General features: G+C 41.9%; 1 non-coding gene across 1 annotated transcript; it reads left to right on the top strand.

The window, feature by feature from the left end:
* Nucleotides 1-422: 422 nt before the first annotated feature.
* TRNAA-GGC (transfer RNA alanine (anticodon GGC)) lies at nt 423-495 on the top strand. Its single transcript has one exon. It is a non-coding gene; the product is annotated as a tRNA-Ala (tRNA).
* The last annotated feature ends 13,333 nt before the right edge of the window (nt 496-13,828 follow it).

The raw sequence follows: 13,828 nt of genomic DNA, 5'->3' as shown, positions 1-13,828 counted from the left end.
AACACTTGTATGTGGAATCTTAAAAAATGATACAAATGGACTTAGTTACAAAACAGAAATAGACTCATAAACAGAGAAAGCAAACTTACTGTTGCCGGAGGGGAAAGGGAGGGGAGGGACAAATTGGGAGTTTGGGATTTGCAGATACAAACTACTATACATAAAATAGATAAACAACAAGGACCTACTGTATGGTGTAGCACAGGGAATAATATGCAGTGTCTTATAATAAGCTTTAGTGGAAAAGAATCTGAAAATGAATGTCTAGCTATCTATCAATATACATACATATATATATATATATGTATGTAATCACTTTGCTGTACACCAGAAACTAACTCAACATTGTAAGCTAACTACACTTCAATAAAAAAGGTTAAAAAAAAAAAAAGAATGTCCTTAAAATTTTCAGCTTTTAGTGGGGAGGGTGTAGCTCAGTGGTAGAGTGTGTGCTTGGCATGCATGAGGTCCTGGGTTCAATCCCCAGTACCTCCATTAAAATAAACAAATAAATAAAATAAAACTAATCACCCCAGCAAAAAAAATTTTTTCAGCTTTTATGAAAACCTCATATTAACCAACATATTTCCAATCATACTTCCAGACAGATTAGCATTTGTAGCAGGAACTGTTCTCAATTTTTATTAAAAACCTCATTTGCCAGCAGCCTCACATATTCTTTAAATGTCTGGCCTAATTTCTCCAAATCTGCATAAATCAAATCGCATACTTTTCTTGTCTATAATTAGCCGCTAAGATTTATTAGCACTGGAGTAGCTCTGAGAAAGTCTAAATGACAAGTCAACATTGATTTTTGTTGTTATGTTTTTCTTGATTCTCCGTATTAGATTCTTTTCCTGGAATAAGCCACCACATTTATTTTCCTCTTTTTACCCCTTGAAGACTAGCTCTTATTATTAGAAGGGAGCAGTAGTATAAATTCGTAAAGTAACACATCAGAAGGATCCATCTGGGTTTAAGCAGTCTCTCAGTTCTGACTCCAGTGCAGCAAAACTTCCAAACATCAAGAGAAAAGCAACTTAAAACAATCTTACTGGGGGAAAGGGGGTGGGAAGGGATAAATTTGGGAGTTTGAGATTTGCAGATGTTAGCCACTATATATAAAAATAGATAAAGAACGCATTTCTTCTCTATAGCGCAGGGGACTCTGTTCAATATCTTGTCGTAACCTTTAATGAAAAAGAATATGAAAATGAGTATCTGTATGTACGTGCGTGACTGGGACATTGTGCTGTGCACCAGAAATTGACACATTGTAACTGACTATACTGCAATTTAAAAAAAAATAAAACTCTTTACCAGCTGCTACATGGGAGGAGGTGGATCAATAACCCTAACTCACTACTTTTCATATGAAATTCAAGCAGTCTGAAGTTGCCTTTTTCTAGAATATCTGTTTTCTCCACCTCAAAGGACTACGTGCTGCAGAGCGAGGAGAGATGGTAGACACACACACACACACACACACACGCGAGGCCTCCTCTTCTCTTTAAACCTCTCCACCGCGCAGTTCTGGGCTCCTGGCCATGATAAAAGGCCCAGGGCTCTGACTGTTTACCCGCCAATGGGGAGGGCAGAGGAGCGCATGAACCACGGCACAAGCTTCGGGGTCAAGTGCGGCTGGCTCCAGCCGCCACTCTGCGGCCTCCCGGTCTTGTGTGCGACCTTGACCAAGTTACTGAACCCCCTGAGTGCCTTCCTTCCTCATCTGTAAAATTCATATTCTAATACTATTTCTCATTCTTGGCTGGTAGGAGAATTACGTGAAGTATATCCACTGTGAAGTCCTTAACCCCAAACTTGAGCTAATCAGGTGAGTGATAGGGTTGTATTGGCACTGATAAAGATTTGGAGGATGGAGTAAATAGAGGCAGAAGCAGAAGGCACACATGAGGTTGCTGAAGGGTAGACAGGAAGCGATGGTGGGAAAGGCAAACTGACTAATTTGTCTTTCTCTTTCCTAAGTGCTTCGGCCACACAAACCCTCCCGTCCTGGTAGCCGCACAACCCACAGACCTTTATGGCATCAGGATCCACTGCCTTTCAATCCAAGGTCGCAGACAAGAGTCAGGGAGAAGCACTTCCCTGGGCCTGAAGTCCCCGTCACCCCCGTGGATGCCCAGGGTCACAGATGCGCTGCGCCGGGGCTGACACGCGCTCTTACAGACTCGCTTTCCTCGGGTTTGTGATGCAGGCCCTCCCCGGCCGGGGCCCCTCTGCCCAGCCTCTCAGGGCCACCTTGCTCAGCACCTCGGTTCCTGCTGTTTCCTCCGAGAGAAACTGATCCGAGTGTGCGCCTAAGTTCCGGTGTGTTTCACGGGGAGAACCGTCTCCAACGCGGACAGCCGCCTGCCTTTCTGTTAATAACTATGCAGCAGATTCGGTTGCCTGTAAGGACACGGCTGCTGTGGGCGGAGACCCCAGTGTCTACACCCGCAGCTCCAGCCTAGGACGCAGACCCACCCGGGCTCGCGGGACACACACGGGGCCTGGGGACATGCCCCTCACCCGCAGCCTCTTGCCCGGTGGGCGGGAGTCCTGGGCTCGGAGCAGCTGGGCGGGCAGTGTTCCCCGAGTGGCCCCGGACGCCCTGGGCGCCTAGCTGCTGAGGTGTTGCAGCCCCTCCTCCAGGCAGACCGCCGGGATTAGGAAGCAGGCGCTGAGGGCGAGACCTGGCCAGGAGAGGGCTTCTTGGAAAGACACGACGTCCACCCAAAAGTGGTGTTAGTTACTATTCTGGTTGATTTCATTATGAAGACACATGTAAGATGACGCAGAGTGGAAATGTTAAAACTTTGGAAGATCACGTAATTGGAAGCAACATATTGAGCAATAATTGGAAATTAAGTGAAAATATACAGATGCATCGTTGGGTTCTGGAACATTCGTGGAAGACGTTTTCTTGATGTGGAAACACAGATACAGTAGTAAAATCAGCAGTCCGAAGGAAAGGGTACCCACCCCAGGTCTAAACAATTGAAACTAACCCTGTGAGATAGGTCGGCACCAAGATGTATATTTAATGAAGGAAACAAGAGTCCACCACGATTGAAGCCTGAAATTAAGAGGAAAGTGGTATGGAAATGTCACTGTAGTACGAGTCAGGCTCCTGTCTCCTGCTTCCAAACCCGCTTGGCCTTAAAGGATGCATTTTGTTGAGTGGTGATGAAGACAGTGACAGGATGAATAAAAGAAAACATTATTTCCTGGACTGGATGATTCAACGTGCCCTCCCCCAGCACCAGCCCCTGGGAAAATAGAAGCATCACTAACTGGAAACACCTGCAGAATAGAGCGTGAACGATGATGCATTCCAGCAGATCGAGGGTTAAACACAGTTCCGTTACCAAGGACAGCAAAAAGACGGACCGACTGCTTGGATGAGTCTATCACCAACAGACCTCTGAAGTGTCATAAGGGGAGAGGGTACAGCTCAATGGTAGAGTGTGTGCTTAGTATGCAGGAGGGCCTGGCTTCAATTCCCAGTCACTCTGTTAAAAATTAACAAATAAAAAATACAAATGAACTTATATATAAAACAGAAACAGACTCACAGACATCGAATACAGACTTGTGTTTGCCAGTGGGGAGTGGGGTGGGAAAGGATAAACTGGGAGTTCGAGATTTGCAGATACTGACTGGTATATATAAAATAGATAAACAAGTTTATACTGCATAGCACAGGGAACTATATTCAATATCTTGTAGTAGCTTACAGTGGAAAAGAATGTGAAAATGAATACGTGTATATTCATGTATGACTGAAGCATTGTGCTGTACACCAGAAATTGACACAACATTGTGAACTGACTATAACTCAATTAAAAATTATATAAATAAATAAACAATAAAATAAAATAAAATAAATAAGCCTAATTACCTCCTATAAATAAATACATACATACATACATAAATAAATAAATAAATAAATAAATAAATAAATAAATAAATAGCAATTAAAAAAATTAAGTGTCATAAATTATCTCACGGAATGTTAGCTGATCTTATGTCTTAAAGCTGGAAGATCCTTTGAAGTAACTTCTAAACTGAGGAGGTGGGTGGACCACTAGGAACACTCTTCTGGCTGTTAATACAGTGTGCAATTTTTTTTGGTGGAAATTTTTCTCAAGATACAGAAGAACCAAGAAATGATCCTGTGCGTATTTCTTTAAATACCTCTGGTCTAACTAAATCTGAATGATGTAATGTCTGAAAATGACCAGCAGTGTTTCTACGGACGGTACCAGCAGTTTATAAAGGCTGAGAATAAGCCTGCGAAGAATAAGTTTGGAATCATTACACAGGAATAAATAAGTTCACAATTCTGGAAGAACAGCATATGATTTGAATTTTTCAGACTGGCCTTCCTTGATCTTCTGGCAAGTATGCTGTTTGAAATAATCATGACGAACATTTATACAGGGAATAGCGTTTCTAATTTTTCTGTGAAAATTCCCTTTGAAGACGCCCATAGCAGATGTGTTGCCTGTAAAGGGTGCATCAAAGGAAGGTATGTGTGTGAAAAGAAAACAAAATTGGAAATGCGTCTTTTGAATCTGAAACATAACTGAAATGAACCAGAATTCCAGTGTTTTGATGAGGAAGAACCAAGAGAGAGCCACACCATTTCCATTGGTCCCAGGAAAAAATCTGACAGTCTATCCAGCACCTCCAACTAAGGGAAGCATCTATTATTAATAAGGACATGCACAGCCTCATCGTTTGAAAAAAAATGTGCAAGAATTTCTTAATGGTATTATCACAGATTTTGATTTGAAGTAAGTCCATTTTCACCAAGCTTTCAGCAAGTCTTTAGCTTTCTTTCATATCGTATATACAGCTGAGCCTTGAACAATGAGGGATTCCGCACAGTCAAAAACCCACATAGAACTTTTCAAGCTGCCCTGCGTCTCACCTGCCCTGCATCCGAGGGCTCAGCCACCACAGATCGTGTAATACCGCAGCACACAGTTGTTGGGGAAAGTCCATGCATAAGTGGACCCACAAGGTTCAAACCCACCTTGTTCAAAGGTCAACTGAATTTCTTCCTGTGTCTACTGTAATCTCTAGTTTATTAATGTTGCTCCCAAGTAACTTTCAGCTTTTAACCTTGATTGTCTCATTTGTAAAAAAGGGGATGATAATAGAACCTTCTTAGTGTAAAGCTGGGATGATTTCGCTCCTGCAAAGAGCTTAGAACACTGCACAGCCCAGATTCAAGAAGAGGGAAATAGATTTTTTTTCTCTCAATGGAGAAATCACGTTGTAAAAGAGCAGGGAGAATGGGAGATGTTATGGCTGTCTTCTGAAACACAGTCTGCCACAGAAAGAATCCACAAGAAATTTATGACAGTAATTAACAGAAATGGACGAACACAGAGATGAAACGGGAGAGTATGTAGAGAAAAGGGAACCCTCCTACACTGCTAGTGGGAATGTAGTTTGGTGCAGCCATTATGGAAAAGAGTATGGAGGCTCTTCAAAAAACTAAAAATAGACTTACTATATGATCCAGTATTCGCACTCCTAGGCATATATCTGGAGGGAACTCTAATTCAAGAAGATACATGCACCCCAATGTTCATAGCAGCACTATTTACAACAGCCAAGACATGGAAACAACCTAAATGTCCATCGACAGACAACTGGATAAAGAAGATGTGGTTTATTTATACAGTGGAATACTACTCTGTGATTAAAAAAAAGAAAAATTAATGCCATTTGCAGCAACCTGAATGGACCTGGAGATCATCATTCTAAGTGAAGTAAGCCAGAAAAAGAAAGAAAAAATACCATATGATATCACTTACATGTGGAATCTAAAAAAAAAAAGAAAAAAGATAGAAAAAAGAGGATACTAACGAACTCATCCACAAAACAGAAAAAAACTCACAGACATAGTCAACAGCCTTGTGGTTACTGGGGAAAGAGAGCGGGAAAGGATAAATTCAGGAGCTTGAAATTTGCAAATGTTAACCATTATATATATATACACAGATTTTAAAAATAAATTTCTTCTGTATAGCACAGGGAACTATATTCAATATTTTGTAATAACATTTAATAAAAAATATGAAAATGAGCACATGTATATACATGCATGACTGGGACAGTGTGCTGTACACCAGAAATTGACACATTGTAACTGACTATACTTCAGTTTAAAAAAAGACAATGGTGGAAAAATATGTAACTTTTATACACTTTTTAAAATTTTTTGAGTCAACTTAAAAAACTGGCTTAAAGAAGTCAAATTTTCTTTTTAAAAATTGAAACAAATATTGATTAAATGGGCTAATTTTTCCTTGGGTCCATTGGCTGCATTATTTATGCTCCCTAATCTCCAGGCCCAGAGAACATGTCACTGCATCTTCAGGCTTATGTTTGCCAACTCTATGGCTGAAAATCGACCAACTCATCTTTGTAAGTTTAGTCCATTCCTTCAGAAACACACCATACATCAACTGTTATGGTCATCCTAATATACTTAGCATATTTTGTAAATGTAAATTGAGGTGAGAATTTAGAAGCCTTTAATCATCTTCTTTATAAATGTGTCATATAAATTTTTATAGTGTCATATTTTTAGATATTATTAAAATACTGGCATGCTTAAATCAAATGTATTCAAAAACAAACACACTGCCACGTATCTGAGAAGATTATGCCTCGTTGGCTTTACTCAGACAAAATTGTGAAAAAGATGCCCATTTTACATCTGAAGAGCTTCTACTAACACGCATGCTTCAATTCTGCAGAGCTCAGGCAACACTTGGTCCTTGCAGGTAACGGAACAGCCGAGCCTGCTCATTCTCCCTGGATCGCACTGACTTCCACTCTCCTAAAGTGGCTTAATTCTGCCTAGTTCTAGAATCCACCACTGCGTCTCTTCCAGTGCTGCCCCCAGGCTCTGCTGCCTGTAACCAAGCAGGACCCTATTGTCATCACTGCTGACTTCTGATTCCTGCAATGGCATTTGTAACTGCAGATACAGGATTAGCTCTAGGATGATCGATTTACAATGAAAACCCACTTTGGCTCTTTTAATAAGGTTTGAAGACACACACGTGCATTCCTGACTCAAATGACATCATTATCTCAGAGCAGCACGACTTTAGTATATTAAATGGGAATAAAGCCTTCCAGGGACAGTAGCCTCTAAAAATATAGACCATGTCAATCAGCATGATGAGGAAGAGATTTTTTTGGTTTTGGGGGGTTTTGGTTTTTTGCCCATTAAGGCTGCTCTCTCAACACATGCAAAGTGTGACCATTCCACAAGGAAAATAATATCAGTGTAGGAGACCTGGGGCCTGGGACCCTGGGCTGCAGTGTTGGCACTGGAAAAAATGTCTCCTAGAGCAACAGAATACAAAGGAACTATAGGGACTAAAAATAACTGTGCATGTGCAGTTGGGGCCAGTCACGAACAAGATACAAAAAAGCCAAAAGCCCAGTTGTCGCTTCTGAGGTGTTGGGAGCAAAAGCAGGGGACAGTGCATGATCCCTGCACACAGCCCCACGAAGGGGGTGGGCACACCACCTCAGCCACCCCTCTGGCCCTACTCTCGGACCTGCCCCTGCCCTTGCACCCCATTCAAGGACCAGCTCACCCCCACTCAGGGAGTGAACAATCTGTTACTTATTTTTATTCCCTCGTGCCGCAGCACGAGGCCCAGTAAAGCCTCGCCTGAATTCCTCTCTGGCCTCATATCAATTTCTATTAAGGAGTCCAAGAACTCAGGTTGGTATTGTATGTGGCCAAAGCAATCTCATGCTTCACTTCGTGAAGCTGCCATCCCTTCTGTAGTATCTCTCTGTTTTAATACTTGCTGTAAAGGAAGTCTCATTATGTCCAGTACCTTGGCCAGATCAACCATTGCAGTGCATAGTAATTTTCCCATGTTTTTCTGACAGATGCATTTTACAATGGCACATACCGCATCTCCCGTTCAGTTACAGCATCTGATAACCTAACAATCTTTACACCACAGTCCAAACCAATCTAGACGCCTAGTGGCTTTTTAGATACACGTTGTTGCAAGATCACAACGTCTCAATAAGCTCATACAGTAATTTCCTCCCTTCTCTTCATTTCTTCTTTTCTTTTAAATAATAATAAGCCTCAAAGTTAAACCTTGTCCCCCCAAAAAATCATCAAAGTTCTAGAAAAAGAGGCATGTTATCAACCACGTTAGTTCTAAAGAATATGTCTCTATTACCCTCCTCGTCTGGAGAATAGACCCTTTAATAAAGACAAGAGGAAAAAATAAATAGGTTAACCAAGAAAGGCCATGCCTTGTCTGATGTAACACAGTCTGATCACCCAAAGTGAGTGACTCTGTAAATGAATCCATACCCACAACTCTTTTTTTTTAGCATGAAATGGTTTTACTTCTGTCACTGACAACATGCACGACAATGCAACTGTGTCATTACTTTGTTTGGTTTCCCTTAAATATTACTTAAGTATGCATTTAAAAATACACGTTTACATTTAAGAAATGTAAGACATTAAAAAAAGTCCTCTGTAAGCACAACCCCGTCTCAATATATTTTCTTGCTCTGTTTCATACGTAACATAATCTACAAAGTCATAAACAAAACTGTTAACTCTTATGACCTAAGAGTATATACAAATTTTAGAATTTGACAAGAGTGTTCTCTTTATGATTTTATGTCACTAACAACATGTAGTAATTGCAATTTTTTTAATCAAATGGGTGACTCACAATCCAGGTTTTATTGCCTCCCAAACAGCTCCCCCAATAATAGACTTTCAGTGCACTGGGTAAAGATGCATGAATTTAAAAAGTCAAAATGGTTAAAAAAAAAAAAACTAGATTTTTAAAACAGAACAGAAGGTTCACCATTTCATATGACTAAGCCTTATTAAAATCACTTCAGTTTGTCTGAAGAACAAAAAATGATGCCAAAGAGTATATGCTTGTTCTGTCATTTAAATGGAAGCTAACGTCTTTAAAAAAAAAAAAAAAAAACAGATTAGATTCATATGAGTCTTGGGGAAAATATTCCATCGAGATTCTGCTACAGGAACAGAATCAAGGTTATCCTATGTTTCCTAAAATTTATTTTGAACCATCACTTCGATTAGTTAAGAGTTTCAGCACACCCGTGACGCCCAAAGACTGATAACTTGGGACTGGCTGCATCCTGTTGTCCTGTTAACACGGTAGCTTCCACTTTCTAAGGTCATTCGAGTACTTGAATCCTTGTGGTTCTCTCAGGAAAGCCAGGAAGTTCAGTAGTCTTGTATTTTGGGGTACAGGGAGGTTTTTCATTCTTTTTTATTTTTTCTTTCCTTCAAAAAAAAAAATAGCTGTGAAAATGCAAGTGTTAAATAAGAATGACTTAACAAGATTTTGTAGCTTGGCTTATCTCCAATACCTTTGCCTCCCTTCTGGAAGTAAAATCAAGGGAAATTATTTCCCCTACAGTGATTAATCAATCCGCGTCTTTCTCTCTTTTTTACAGTTTCTCCCTCTCTCTCTTTCTTTCTGTGCCCCCCCTTTGAAAAAACTAACACACTTGGCCTCTGACCCAGTGAAACAGAGCTAATGCAAAGGCTGCACGGGTTCTTCGGGGCCACTCAGCACTTCCTCCTCAAATGAAACAGTACAAGAAAAAGAGACCAGAAATGGAGAAAAGATAAAAATCCCCTCGCCCTCTGCTAATCTTTTCCCATCCATCTTGTTCTGATCTTTTTCAGAACCACCCCTCTTTCCTACCATTGTTACGAACATCACCACCCCAGCAATTATTTAGCGCGGAGAAACTAAAATTTAAGACAGTGCAGTCACCTTAGTCCAACCTAATAACCCTGAGCTCTCTCTTTATGTAGCTCAAGTCTTTATTTATATGACTTCGCTACATCTCCAGTGTTCCCTTCACCGCCACCCTCCTCCTCTTCAGGGTGGCACCAGGTGAATGGGGAGGGGTGTGGCATCAAAGCTTCAGAGGCTGGGGAAAAGAGTCTGAATCCACAGCAGTCTCTGCGGAGCACCTGGTCTGTACCTACTACTCAGGTCAATATCTGGTCAGGCTCATCTTCATTTTTGGTGGGAGGCATGCTTGGCTGGCGCTCAGCACTGAAGTCCTTGAACTCACCCATTCACCTGCAGGCATGCAGATGGGAATGCTGCTGCCTTTGCAATCCCCCCGCCCACTGTCTCCACCCTCCACACTTCCCCCAAGACACACAGACGCTTCCATGGCCCTTCAGTCACCAGCTCATTGAAACTGGTCTATTGAACGAACCCAATGTGATGAAAATGCGTTTTAAAAAAAATCCCTGTTACTTTCAACATTGTTTAGATTAAGAAAATATTTTTCTCCTTCACTTGAGTCTTTAAAACACTTATAAGCAATCTTTACATCATGACAGCTCACAAAACAGTCTAACTAGGTCAACTCATCTCTTCCATGTGATCATCAAAGCTCAAAGTGAGCCTTTCCTGTCTCATCTCCTCCCTGTTGCGGGGGCCTGAGCTGGCCCCTTGCAGAGGGAAAGGAGGGACAGACTCCTGTCTCTTTGGGGGCTTAATTCTACTGCTTTTCTTCTACTAGTTTAGGAAGCAAGATTTAGAACTCTCCCAGGTCCGGGCCAGAGGGGTAAAGGATTAAGGGAAAGGGCCGAGCAATGGCAGGAGCCATTGTTGTCTGGTCAGGGAGTCTCCTGGGCAAGGCATTCAGCAGTGGTACCCCTCACATGGGGCTTCATCAATGTCCTTGGAGACCATTTCAGCCCTGTTGATGGTCAGTAGTCCATCCTGCATCCCTGACTTTGACAGCAGCTCACTCAGTTTGGACTCTCACTATTTTTTTTAATTGAAGTATATTTGGTTTACAATGTTGTGCTAGTTTCTGGTGTACAGCATAGTGATTCAGTTATACATATATATTCCTTTTTATATTCTTTTTCATTATAGGTTATTACAAGCCATTGAATAGAGTTCCCTGTGCTGTACAGTAGGACCTTGTTATTTATCTATTTTATATACAGTAGTTAGTAGCTACTAATCCTAAATTCCTAATTGGTCCCTTCCCGCCACTTCCTCTTTGGTAACCACAAGTTTGTTTTCTGTGTCTGTGAGTCTGTTTCTGGTTTGTGAACAAGTTCACTTGTATCATTTTTTTTTTTACAACTCCACATATAAGTGATATATATTTGTCTTTCTCTGACTTACTTCACTTAGTAAGATCATCTCTGGGTCCATCCTTGTTGCTGCAAATGGCATTATTTCATTCTTTTTTATGGCTGAGTAGTGTTCCATTGTATATATTATATATCACATCTTCTTTATCCAGTCATCTGTCAGTGGACATCAGGTTGCTTCTGTTGGACTCTCTGTTAAAAGACCCTCATCCTCCCAATGCTGGGCAAGGTCCCTGTCCCAGAGGGGCCACTGTGGGAGCCACTCACACACCCTCTGTCCACTAGGAGTGTCTGCCAATCCTCACACCACCCGCGTTCCCGCTGTCACAGACAGGCATGTTCCTCTGTTGCCCAAGGGCAGAGAGTGCATTTCAGTCTCCCTGAATCATCCCCTTGAAGCCTCCTCCCAGACTCAGCCTGGAATGAAGGGAAGAGAAACACCTCCCTACCCACTTTCTCTGCCTTTTTATAGCCTGGATGTAAATGAAGGACCCCGAGATGAGAGGCCCAAGCGGTGTCAACTTTGGTAATTTCCACCCCTTGTAAATTCAATAAATGATCATCGAGCATCTCACTTGGGAACTTCCCATGGTGTGAGTCCCCAAACTTGAACTTCAACTTCCTGCTACCTGCCTAACTTTTCTTTTCTTTGACTCACACATCCCTCAGTTGTTGTGCTAAGCTGAGGCTCTGAGATGAAGGCTAGTTTTCCCCTGACTCCTGCAGTCTTCCTAAAGAGTCCAGAGAAATAGGCCACATACTTCAAGGTCCCTGGGCTGCTCCCCACAACTATCTGGTTGCCCCAAAGTAGAGCTCCTCCACATTGAAGTGTAGTGGAGGGGGGTTAGACCCCCTCCCCCTGACCACCTGCCCACCATCCACCAGGACCAGAAAGGGTGGGCTTCCCTCTAATTCATCTCCTGAGGGCTTTGTCTCCTCCACCTTCTCATGAAGTCTGCCAGGCTCTTGTCTGGGAACCTGGGAACAAAGTCCTCTATTACATGTATTGAGACTGTCATTGCCTGAAATTCTGTCCTCCTGAAAACATGAAGTTGTTATTCTTTTTCTCCCTTTCCATTGCTAAGTTGGAACTCTATCCATGACCTTTATATTTAAATCCAAATATGGCTTATTACCAGAATCACATCACTGCCAAAACATGGCCTCCATACCCCGCTAACTGAATTGAGATTGGAGGACAGAGTTTTGGATGAAGTAGAAAAGGCAGCTTTATTTCTTTGCCAGGCAAAGAAGGTCACAGTGGGCTAATGCCTCTAAGACTGTGAGCCTGCTGGGGAGAGAAGGCAGGGGATTTTATAATAAAAGTTCAAGGGGCAGAGCTAGTTTCCATAGAGATCGCATACAGGTATCAAATTGTTGTAAAGTTGTCCTTGTTTTTGAAGATGCAGTGGTCCCCTTCCCTCTGCTGGGTATAAGGTTCACTTCCGGCTTTGGGACGCTCTGTATTCTTGTACCTACAACAAAGGATGCACAGGAAGGGGCTCCATGGAAGAGAGCTCTAGAGAAGAACTTGTGCAGTTTATAGTCAGGTTGATAAATGATTTTAAACTTTTAAGCAGGCTGAGGCCTGGGACTTCCTGCTGCAGGCTGAAGCTTACAGCTCAAACAACAGGATACAAGGAAACCACAAAGAGCCAAAAAGAAACTGCAGACATGTGCAGTTGGGATGAGTTAGGAATAACAAGGTGTTGGGGTCAAGAGAAGGGCACTGAGGTCAAAAGCAGAGCACTGAGCATGATCCCTGCACACAGCATCAGGAGGGGACTGGGCGGACCACCTAAACCTCCTTCGTCTTCAGCCTAACCCTGGACAGCGGGAGCATGAGAGAGGAAAAAAAAAAAAAAAACCTTTAAACCATTTTACAGTTAAGCAATTACAAACACCATTACAGACAGCAGATGGTCACTGATGACCACATGGGGAGGTGTTTAAACCACTGATTCCTGCCCTCCCAACCAGCCCCAGCAGATGACTGGATCAGAATTCCTGAGGGTGGGGCCGGGGTCTTGTTCCCCACCCACTATGCATGACAACCACATTTTTTTAGCATCAGATTGAAAAGCCTCCACAGAGACTATAAACTACAAAGAAATGTTAGGTGTAGACAATAAGAATCCTCTATAAGACTCTCAATTTTAATTTCCTCTATATTCCCAGAAATTTCCACAATATGAAGATGCATGGACATTTCTAGGGTTTTGCTACTGATCAGTCATCACTAGAAGCCTATAACCTAAGCTTTAGTCTCTGGAAAGTCAAACACACCCTCCTGTTGTACAGTAGTTGACTCAGCACCTTCATGGCAATAATTTGAATTGACTCGGGGGAACGCTTTTTGTTGTCTTACCTTCATCTGGAGGAAGGTCATGGAAAGTACTAGTAGATTTTGATACAAAATTTTGAAAATGCTGAAGGAACCAAAGTGGAATAGGACTTTGAAAAAAAAAAATAGATGCAGTTCTCAGACTATGAAAGAATTCAAAATCTGCTTGATGCCCGAGGGATATAAAGCATGTGAATGGAATGCATCCAACATTTTAATGCCTTAGCCTCACAAGAGAAGTCAGAAAGAAGAGCATGCTATTATCAAAAAGCTTTAGAGGATGAGAT

The sequence above is a fragment of the Camelus dromedarius genome, chromosome 19 (genome assembly GCF_036321535.1).
Source record: "Camelus dromedarius isolate mCamDro1 chromosome 19, mCamDro1.pat, whole genome shotgun sequence".
NCBI classification, from domain to species: domain Eukaryota; kingdom Metazoa; phylum Chordata; class Mammalia; order Artiodactyla; family Camelidae; genus Camelus; species Camelus dromedarius.
This window is presented reverse-complemented; position numbering and strand designations above follow the sequence as displayed.